At 33.4% G+C, this 9,716-nt stretch overlaps 2 non-coding genes and 2 pseudogenes across 2 annotated transcripts; 1 reads left to right on the forward strand and 3 right to left on the reverse strand.

Annotated features, from left to right (window-relative positions):
- Positions 1 to 6,088: 6,088 nt before the first annotated feature.
- LOC145566454 (protein TIC 214-like) lies at positions 6,089 to 7,318 on the reverse strand (annotated as a pseudogene).
- A 200-nt stretch (positions 7,319 to 7,518) lies between these two features.
- TRNAN-GUU (transfer RNA asparagine (anticodon GUU)) lies at positions 7,519 to 7,590 on the forward strand. The gene has a single exon. It is a non-coding gene; the product is annotated as a tRNA-Asn (tRNA).
- Positions 7,591 to 8,182: 592 nt separating this feature from the next.
- TRNAR-ACG (transfer RNA arginine (anticodon ACG)) lies at positions 8,183 to 8,261 on the reverse strand. Its single transcript has one exon. It is a non-coding gene; the product is annotated as a tRNA-Arg (tRNA).
- A 695-nt stretch (positions 8,262 to 8,956) lies between these two features.
- Positions 8,957 to 9,716, reverse strand: part of LOC145569802 (25S ribosomal RNA) — a 2,787-nt pseudogene continuing 2,027 nt past the window's right edge.

Genomic DNA, 9,716 nt, shown 5'->3' on the forward strand with positions numbered 1-9,716 from the left:
GAAATGCAAAAAGTAGTCTTCTTTACATAAGACGAAGCAAGACAAAATTGGAATTCGAATCAGGCATTTTTGATGTTTGTGAGAACCATTTAAATCATGATTTAAATGGTTCTCACCTGTTTCTAAGAGACCTGCTTATGACTTGTACTATAATCTGTATTCATAAGGTCCTTTCTTCCATTTAATTAAGCGTTAATGTAAATGAGCCATAACTATGTAGCCCTATTCCTAATAGATTAACCCCAAAATAGCATATCCAAATTATAAGAAAGCCTATAAAAGCCACAATTGCAGAATTTGCACCGTGAAAATTTTTATTTGTTCGAATATGTAAATAAATTGCAAATATGGTCCAAGTAATAAATGCCCAAGTTTCCTTCGGGTCCCAATTCCAATATGATCCCCATGCCTCATTGGCCCATACTGCTCCTGAAAGAATACCTATGGTTAAAAAGAGAAATTGTAGACTAATAACACCATAACTCCAATGATCCAGTTGTTCAATCAATTGGGACCTGTAATAATTTCGAACAGAGGAGGGCGAAACATTTTGTACAATATTTCCTTTTACATTTATGTATTGAACCTCACTGAAGAAAAATAACTCATTTAATAAAAGGTTTCGTTTATCAAAAATCCTTATAATATCTTTTTGAAATAGAATGATTAGAAGTGTTACAGATAATAATGATCCGAATAAAAGAGCTGCATAACCCAATACCATCATACTTACATGCATCATCAACCACTGGGATTGGAGAGCGGGTACTAATATTCCGAATTGATCCATTTCAGTTAAGAGACCCGATGAAGTGAATCCTTGGGTAAAAATAGCACTTGGTGCGGTTATTGTAGTTAAAGAGTTTTTCTATTTTTTTTTTAAAAAGGGGAATCATATAAATAAGGTAGAAACTCCAAGAAAGGAATATTAATGATTCATATAGATCACTTAATGGCAAATGCTTCCAATAAACCCAACGAGTAACTAATAATCCTATTATAGACAAAAAAGTAACTATCATGCCTTTTTCTAATGAATTATATAGTCCTACTATTTCATTGACGAATAAAGTTATTAAATGGAGTATAATTACTGTGGAAACCATCGAAAAGGAAATATGAGTAAAAATCTGCTCTAAAGTTGATAATATCATATAGAATATATAAAAAAAAATCCTTCAATTATAAATTATGGAACGGAAATTAACAAAATAAAATTATTTCATTTTCATTATTTATTTTAGGTTATAGGACTTTTGAAATTTTGTGAGAATTTGTAAGATGGCATGCCGCCACTCGAACTCGAACCGAGATGCTCTCGCACTGCTTCCTAAGAGCAGCGTGTCTACCGATTTCACCATAGTGGCTTGTTTGAAATCATAATAACCGTTTTTAGTCAATCGTCGAGATTAATTCAATCCAACATTTTTTTCGAACCAGTTTGGTTTGTAAATTATTTTTTATTCAGGAATTGAAATGGTTCATATTCATAGTAATAAGTATATATTACTTAAGGTTTTTTGTTATTTTTCGTGAATTTTTTTTTCATAAGACTGCTTTAATCTGTCAATGGACTCTCATGTAAGTTATGTTTTCATGAACTGAAACCTCTCTAACTAGAAAATTCTTCCTTTCATCCCAGGATAGACCTCAACAAAGTTCTTTCTCATTTTCTTTTCAGTTAGTAATGATAAATGAATTTTTTTAGCGGATTTCAAAAATAACAAATACATAGAACCTTTCAATACATAAAAAATCGAATATTTTAGCTCTCAATTTCAACACAAGATCGAGGGACTTTCTTTTCTGTACATGGATAGTTTTTTTATCCAAAAAAGCAATTAATTAGTAAAATTTTTCTTCTTAAGTATTGAATCCAATATTTCATATAAAAAAGTTTTGATCCCTATGGAAACGTAGTAAAAAAAATTTGCGTCTAAAAAAACAAAAGGATTTTTTGATTTATTTAAATCGGACTATAATAAAGTAATTTCGAGAAATAATGCTTTTGTAAGTTAAAGTTTAACCGTTGTTGTTTTTGATTTGCCCTTTTTTTTTTTTTATAAAATCTACTAATTCTATAAGTCGAGAAAACTTTTCATTTTTTTTTGACAAAAAAAATAGGTTGATGGGGAAAAAAATTCCCATCTTTTATCTTTTTAGTAATAAACTATAATAAAAAAGGAAGTTGATGAAGTCTTCGATATATAGATTATATATCGAGAGTTTTTCAACAAAAAACATAAATTACTATGTTAGTGTTATCATAAGATTTCTTATTCTTCATATCATAAGAAAAAGTTACAAAATTATCTAGTTAAAAAAAAAGTAATTTATAAATACAAACCTCCCTAAATCCTTTATTTTCGATTTTTTGATTCTAAACGAAAAATGGAGTTATTTCGAATTTGTTACCATTTTTTTTAGTCGAGTCAATTTCGCTTATTGCAAGGTTTGATTACTTATTTTTTCGTACAAAAAAACTTTTCAAATTCCCGGTAGAAAGAGATTTTGCTAACGAAAAGGCTCTAAATGCCGCCCAATACCCCCCTTTTTTCCAAATATTTTTACGAATACGCTTTTTGTAAATCAAAGTACGTTTTTTTGGAACTGCCATTTAAAATTGAAAAAATTCATTATTCAGTGTTATAGTTGGATGTGAAAGACATCTATTGTTCAAATGAATCCGTATTTTCTATTAATTATCTATGTATTTAGATTCTAGGTGATATTTTTTTTTATAAAATAAATTGAAAAGGATAACTATAAATAGAAACTAGAAATAAATTTTCTATATTTCGATAGAAATAATTGAAAATATTCGATTAGGAGAAACTCAAAATTCTCCTTCCTAGAATGTCCATACAAAAATTCGTATGAAATCGAGTAAGATTAATTAAAATATCATAATGAATACTAATTTCGAGTTATATCCCTGTTTATTTTTGATGTGTTGGATTCAATTTCGATGTACGTGATAAATCACATTCAAAATTTGATGCACCCCTAATCTTAATTGAAATTTTTTTATTTATTTCATTGCAAAGTGAAATGATTACAATAAATGAATTTTTTTAAAAGATCTATAATTTGAGGCATTTTTTTTATTCTATGTTATAGAAACTAAAAGTAAAGTAACAGATATTCTAAAAAAGAATATCGAAAAAAAGAAATAATTACTAAAATAGACTTTTTTCTACAGTTTTGGTTGGAATGAAAGACAATTAAACCATTTTGCAAAAAATGAGGTAATAATTCGAAATAAACTACAGAATCAATTTATTATTTTAATTAATAACAAATTGATTTTTTTCATTATTGACTTTAGTAGATATTTAGTCGATTTTTTGATTCATAGTCTTTTTTAGTTGAATTTGGATGTTTTAAGTTTTAAATATATATTTGAAATAACTGAAATGGAAATAAAAGGGAAATTTCTTTTAGTTTCCTACTTCATAGGCTTCAAAAAGTTCTGTTTATTGACTGACTTCTTTCAAAAGAGACAAGAGCTAGTGAATGGTAAACAAAATAATTTAAATTAATTAAATAGAAAAATTTTCTATTCCAGTATATTATAGAACATATATACCAATATGCATGGATTATACCTTTCCTTCCACTTCTAGTTCCCTTGTTAATAGGATCTAGACTTTTCTTTTTTCCAATGGCAACAAAAAATCTTCGACGTATATGGGATTTTTCGAGTATTTTGTTATTAAGTATAATCATGCTTTTTTCCATGAAGCTGGCTATTCAACAAATAAATAATTTTATTTATCAATATTTATGGTCTTGGACGATTAATAATGATTTTTCTTTAGAATTTGGCTACTTAATTGATCCACTTACTTCTATTATGTCAATGTTAATAACTACTGTTGCAATTCTGGTTCTTTTTTATAGTGATAATTATATGTCTCATGATCAAGGATATTTGAGATTTTTTTCATATATGAGTTTTTTCAATACTTCTATGCTAGGATTAGTTACTAGTTCGAATTTAACACAAATTTATATTTTTTGGGAATTAGTTGGAATGTGCTCGTATCTATTAATAGGTTTTAGGTTCACACGCCCAATTGCCGCAAATGCTTGTCAAAAAGAGTTTGTGACTAATCGTGTAGGAGATTTTGGCTTATTATTAGGAATTTTAGGTTTTTATTGGATAACAGGCAGTTTTGAGTTTCGAGATTTGTTTGAAATATTCAAAAATTTAATTAATAATAACGAGGTGAATTCCTTGTTTTGTATTTTATGTGCTTTCTTGTTATTTGCCGGTGCAGTTGCTAAATCGGACCAATTTCCCCTTCATGTTGGTTACCTGATGCTAGGGAGGGGCCTACTCTTACTTCAGCTCTCATCCATGCTGCTACCATGGTCGCCGCGGGAATTTTTTTAGTTGCTCGACTGCTGCGTTTTTTCCTAATTCTACCTTCCATAATGTATGGAATTTCTTTTATAGGTATAATAACAGTACTACTAGGAGGAACCTTAGCTCTTGCTCAAAAAGACATTAAGATAAGTTTAGCTTATTCTACAATGTCTCAGTTGGGTTATATGATGTTAGTTCTAGGTATAAGTTCTTATCGAGCTGCTTTATTTCATTTGATTACTCATGCTTATTCAAAAGCATTATTGTTTCTAGATCTGGATCTCTTATTCATTCAACGAAAACTATTGTTGGATATTCTCTGAAAAAAAGTCAGAATATGGTTCTTATGTTGGGTTTAACAAAACATGTACCAATTACAAAAACCTCTTTTTTAATAGGTACACTTTCGCTTTATGGTATCCCGCCTCTTGCTTGTTTTTGGTCCAAAGACGAAATTCTTAATGATAGTTGGATGTATTCACCAATTTTTGCAATAATAGCTTATTTCACAGCCGGATTAACCGCTTTTTATATGTTTAGAATCTATTTACTTACGTTTGAAGGACATTTAACCGCTTTTTTTTTTATTTTAAAATTACAGTGGAAAAAAAAAACCCAGTTCTTTTTATTCAATATCTTTATGGGGTCAAGTAGGATTGAAAAGCATTAATCAAAAATTTCTTTTATTAACCTTATTAACAATGAATAAGAAGGAAAGGGTTTCTTTTTTTTCGAAAAAACCATACCAAAATAAAATTAATGGAAATTTAAGAAAAATGCGTCGATATTTTATTACTATTATTGATTTTGACAATAAGAATATTTCTACCTATCCTCATGAATCTGATAATACTATGTTATTTCCGCTGATTTTATTGATTCTGTTTACTTTCTTCATTGGAATCATAGGAATTCCATTCAATCAAGAAGGAATTGCTTTGGATATATTAACTAAATGGTTAACCTCATCTATGAATCTTTTAGATTCAAATTCCAAAAATTCTGTTGACTGGTATGAATTTTTGATAAATGCAACTTTTTCCGTTAGTATAGCTTTTTTTGGAATATTTATAGCCTTTTTGTTTTGTAAACTCGCTTATTCATCGTTAAAAAAGTTTGACTTAATTAATTTATTTGATAAAAGAGGGCAAAAACATATTTTGGGGGACAAAATGATAAATATCATATATAATTGGTCTGCTAACCATGGTTATATCGATGCTTTTTACGAAATTTTTTTAATTAAGGGTGTAAGAGGTTTGGCTGAACTAGTTTCATTTTTTGATAGACAAATAATTGATGGAATTCCGAATGGTTTTGGTGTTACAAGCTTTTTTGTAGGCGAGAGTATCAAATATGTAGGGGGTGGGCGAATCTCCTCTTATCTTTTTTGGTTTTTTATTTTTTTATTTTTTTTATGTATCAATTTTATTTCTTTGTCTAGAACTGTAATTCTATTAGCAAATTCATTGATTAAGCTATTTTTTTTTTGTTCGTTCGTATAAATCCAATAATTGTATAGTTCATCATCATATAAGAATTTTTCTGTTGTAGCCAAAGAAATCTTTCTTTTTATTATTTCCCAGAAAATGGATAAACTAGGTGGATATGTAAAAGAAATTCTTTGTTTTCCATCATTTTGACATGTATAAAAAAAATATTGTGTCATTTCATTTCTTACCGCATTTTCAAATCGATTGCTTTTTATATATCGCGTTAGACGATTCCAACTTTATAATCGAAAAGAAGAAAAAGAAGGGGTTTTTGAAACCAGAATAGGTTTTTATTTTCTTCTTTAAGTATTTCGAACATCGAAATATCTTGATTCCCAGAATAAGAAGTTAGACTATTTTTATAGCATGCTTCTTTTAAGTGCAAGTGAAATTCATCCTTTGTTTTGTCCTTTCCATTCACTCGGATCTTTCCCATTTCATCCATTTTGATTTTGTCCGGATCCTTCTTTTCTTCCGAAAAAAGGGAAGGAGAAGGATCTTCTTCAGTGAATCCCTCTTATTCCTATTTAGTCTCTTTTGTTTCGAAAGTTTTTTCTATTTCTACATCTGTTTCTTCCTCACTTTATTTTGTTTCTGGAGTTTCGTTCAGTTTCTTAGTAAAAATAGGTGACGGCATTCTGCCTAAATAGTAGACACAGGTAATAAATAAGAGAATACTATAGATTCGAGCCATAGAATTTCTCAATTTTGACACAAGGTACTTATTAGATCTAATAGAATTATTTTGCTGTATCCAGACTAATACCAACCCAACCCATTTCATGAATAAAATGTGACCAATTAACCAACCAACAAAACTACTTGTTACAAATAGCATCTTGTTGTTGCATCGAAACATATAAATGTTGACTAATCGGGCTAACATTGAACTTGGTAAAATGAAATAGTTGAATAGTTGAAAAATGAGATTATTCAGGAATACACATTGAATGCTGAGATTACGCATTGAATTTCTGCTAGTCGATCCATAATAAAAAAAGTGTTTGTGATTGTTCCAGAAGAAATGAAACAAAAGATAGGGTAGAGCTAGGACAATTATTGTATGAGGTCTACCCAATGCTAGATGCAGGGGCGTATAATAGATCGATATGAACATCATGAGCTGTCCCATAATAAAACCAGTTGTTGCTGATACCTTCTTCTCGATTCCTTCTTCTCCTTCTTCCATAACCTGAGTTCAGAGAAGGAAGAGATAAGAGGGCCCTATGGAGAATGTGGTGAGAAATCCATAATAGAGTCCAACCACAACGACCGAATTGATTATCTTCATGCATAAGGATACTAGATTACCTAGTAGAAAAGATTGAAAAATCATCACAAACCTCCCTTTTTCTTTTGTATTGCAATTTCTGGATTATTATATGATGATTTTTTAACTTTCCATATATAGGAAAGAGATAGACTAGAACCCACATCTCTTATGTTGATGACACCAAAGGGATATTAAATGAATGGAATTGGGATATGGATGGAAAATAATGAAATAGAGCCACTTTGAGGTTCCCTATTAAATGAGGCATGGAAGGGAGCCACTACGAAGAAGTTCCGGGAGTTACGAAAGAAGCTTCGAGCTCATATTGGTCATGGTTTGAGAACGGGAATTGAACTCTATCAGATCGAGTCTCCCGTTGTTCCTCAGCAGCTCAGTGGTAGAGCGGTCGGCTGTTAACTGATTGGTTGTAGGTTCGAATCCTACTTGGGGAGATTGGATTCATTCTTCATTCTTTAATTCAGAATGAGGGGGCTCGCTTTGACCGTTAAGAGTAGGTAAGTGAGTGACCCCTTCCCTGTTTTTTTTTCTATCTCGTCGTATCACATTCTCATTCTATTCTGCGCTATTTGAAAATCTCTGTCAATACCTCGGTGTAGGTACGGGATAATCTTTTGTTCGGGGCTATTTACAACTAGCCAACTAAGAATTCTCGAATGTACTAGCCATCAAAGATGCAGTCATTGATTCTCCCGAGAGGCTACAATTACCGCGAGCAAAAATAAAACATATTAATGACATGACGAGGAACACATTTTTTCTATGCTACTAATACTTGTACTTGCTCTGCTATTCTGCCCAAGCATGGCGGAGGAAGGGGTTCGGGGCATAAAATAAAAAAATATGCTGGTGGCTTTTGAATACTATATTGAAAAAAATATATATACGAAAACTTGTAAAAAAAAAGTAAGATCCACTCCACTTCGACAAAAGACCCACACCCAAGTCCATAGCTTTGTGTCCGCTATCCCAATCATGATTTTCCTACTCCCAAAGGGGGAAGGTCCTTCCCTTTGGGGTCGGTTGTGGGCGAGGAGGGATTCGAACCCCCGACACCGTGGTTCGTAGCCACGTGCTCTAATCCTCTGAGCTACAGGCCCCACCCCGCCTCCACTGGATCTATCCCCGGGAGTATCCTCAAAAAAAGGAACCTTTCCTCTCCCCAGCCATTTCGGGTTAAGAAGATATGAAAGCTCGTTTCTCTCTATAAGAATAAGAACGTTGCATCCCAAGGTGTGAAGTGGGAGAGAAGGGATGTCATAATTGGGTTGTTGAATAAGACGACCTTTTCATTCTTATTACTTTTTCATATTGAAAAAGTAATAAGAATGAGAGGTGTTAAGCTTTTTATCATCCTGGCGTCGAGCTATTTTTCTAGAAGACCTCCCCTACAGTATCGTCACCGCAGTAGAGTTTAACCACCAAGTTCGAGATGGATTGGTGTGGTTCCTTTACACCTAGGACACCAGAATATCGAACCACGAACTAAGAAAAGCATGAGAGAAAGTCATATTAGCTATTGATTGTGAGGCCCCAATTCTTAACTAGAGGGAACACCAAAGTCCTCTGCCCTTCCATCTCTTGGATAGAGATAGATAGAGAGGGATGACAGGGTTTTTGGTTTTTTCATGTTGTCAAAGAGTTGACCAATGGTTTTTTCTTGTTGTCAAAGAATTGAATAATGAAAATGGATTGGATGGCGAGTGCCTGATCGAATTGATCGGGCCATGTAGGAACAGAGTTCAAGTCTGTGGGTCTGTTAGGATGCCTCAGCTGCATACATCACTGCACTTCCACTTGACACGTATCGTAATGATAAACGGCTCGTCTCGCCGTGACCTTCTCTTTCCAAACTTCTGTCGCTCACCCCTCGGGAGCAGAGAACCCATCGCTGCCTCAGTTGTGCTATCAAGAGCTCTAGGGAAGTAGGAATAGGAGAGCACTCATCTTGGGGTGGGCTTACTACTTAGATGCTTTCAGCAGTTATCCGCTCCGCACTTGGCTACCCAGCATTTACCGTGGGCACGATAACTGGAACACCAGAGGTACGTCCTTCCTGGTCCTCTCGTACTAGGGAAATGTCCTCTCAATGCTCTAACGCCCACACTGGATATGGACCGAACTGTCTCATGACGTCCTGAACCCAGCTCACGTACCGCTTTAATGGGCGAACAACCCAACCCTTGGAACATACTACAGCCCCAGGTGGCAAAGAGCCGACATCGAGGTGCCAAACCTTCCCGTCGATGTGAACTCTTGGGGAAGATCAGCCTGTTATCCCTACAGTAACTTTTATCCGTTGAGCGACGACCCTTCTACTTGGCACCGTCGGATCACTAAGGCCGACTTTCGTCCCTCCTCGACAGGTGGGTCTTGCAGTCAAGCTCCCTTCTGCCTTTGTACTCAAGGGCCAATCTCCGTTCGGCCCGAGGAAACCTTTGCACGCCTCCGTTACCTTTTGGGAGGCCTACGCCCCATAGAAACTATCTACCTGAGACTGTCCCTTGGCCCATAGGTCCTAACACAAGGTTAGAGTTCTAGCTCTTCCAGAGTGGTATCT

Source organism: Chenopodium album, chromosome 11 (assembly GCF_948465745.1).
Source record: "Chenopodium album chromosome 11, dcCheAlbu1.1, whole genome shotgun sequence".
Taxonomy (NCBI): Eukaryota; Viridiplantae; Streptophyta; class Magnoliopsida; order Caryophyllales; family Amaranthaceae; genus Chenopodium; species Chenopodium album.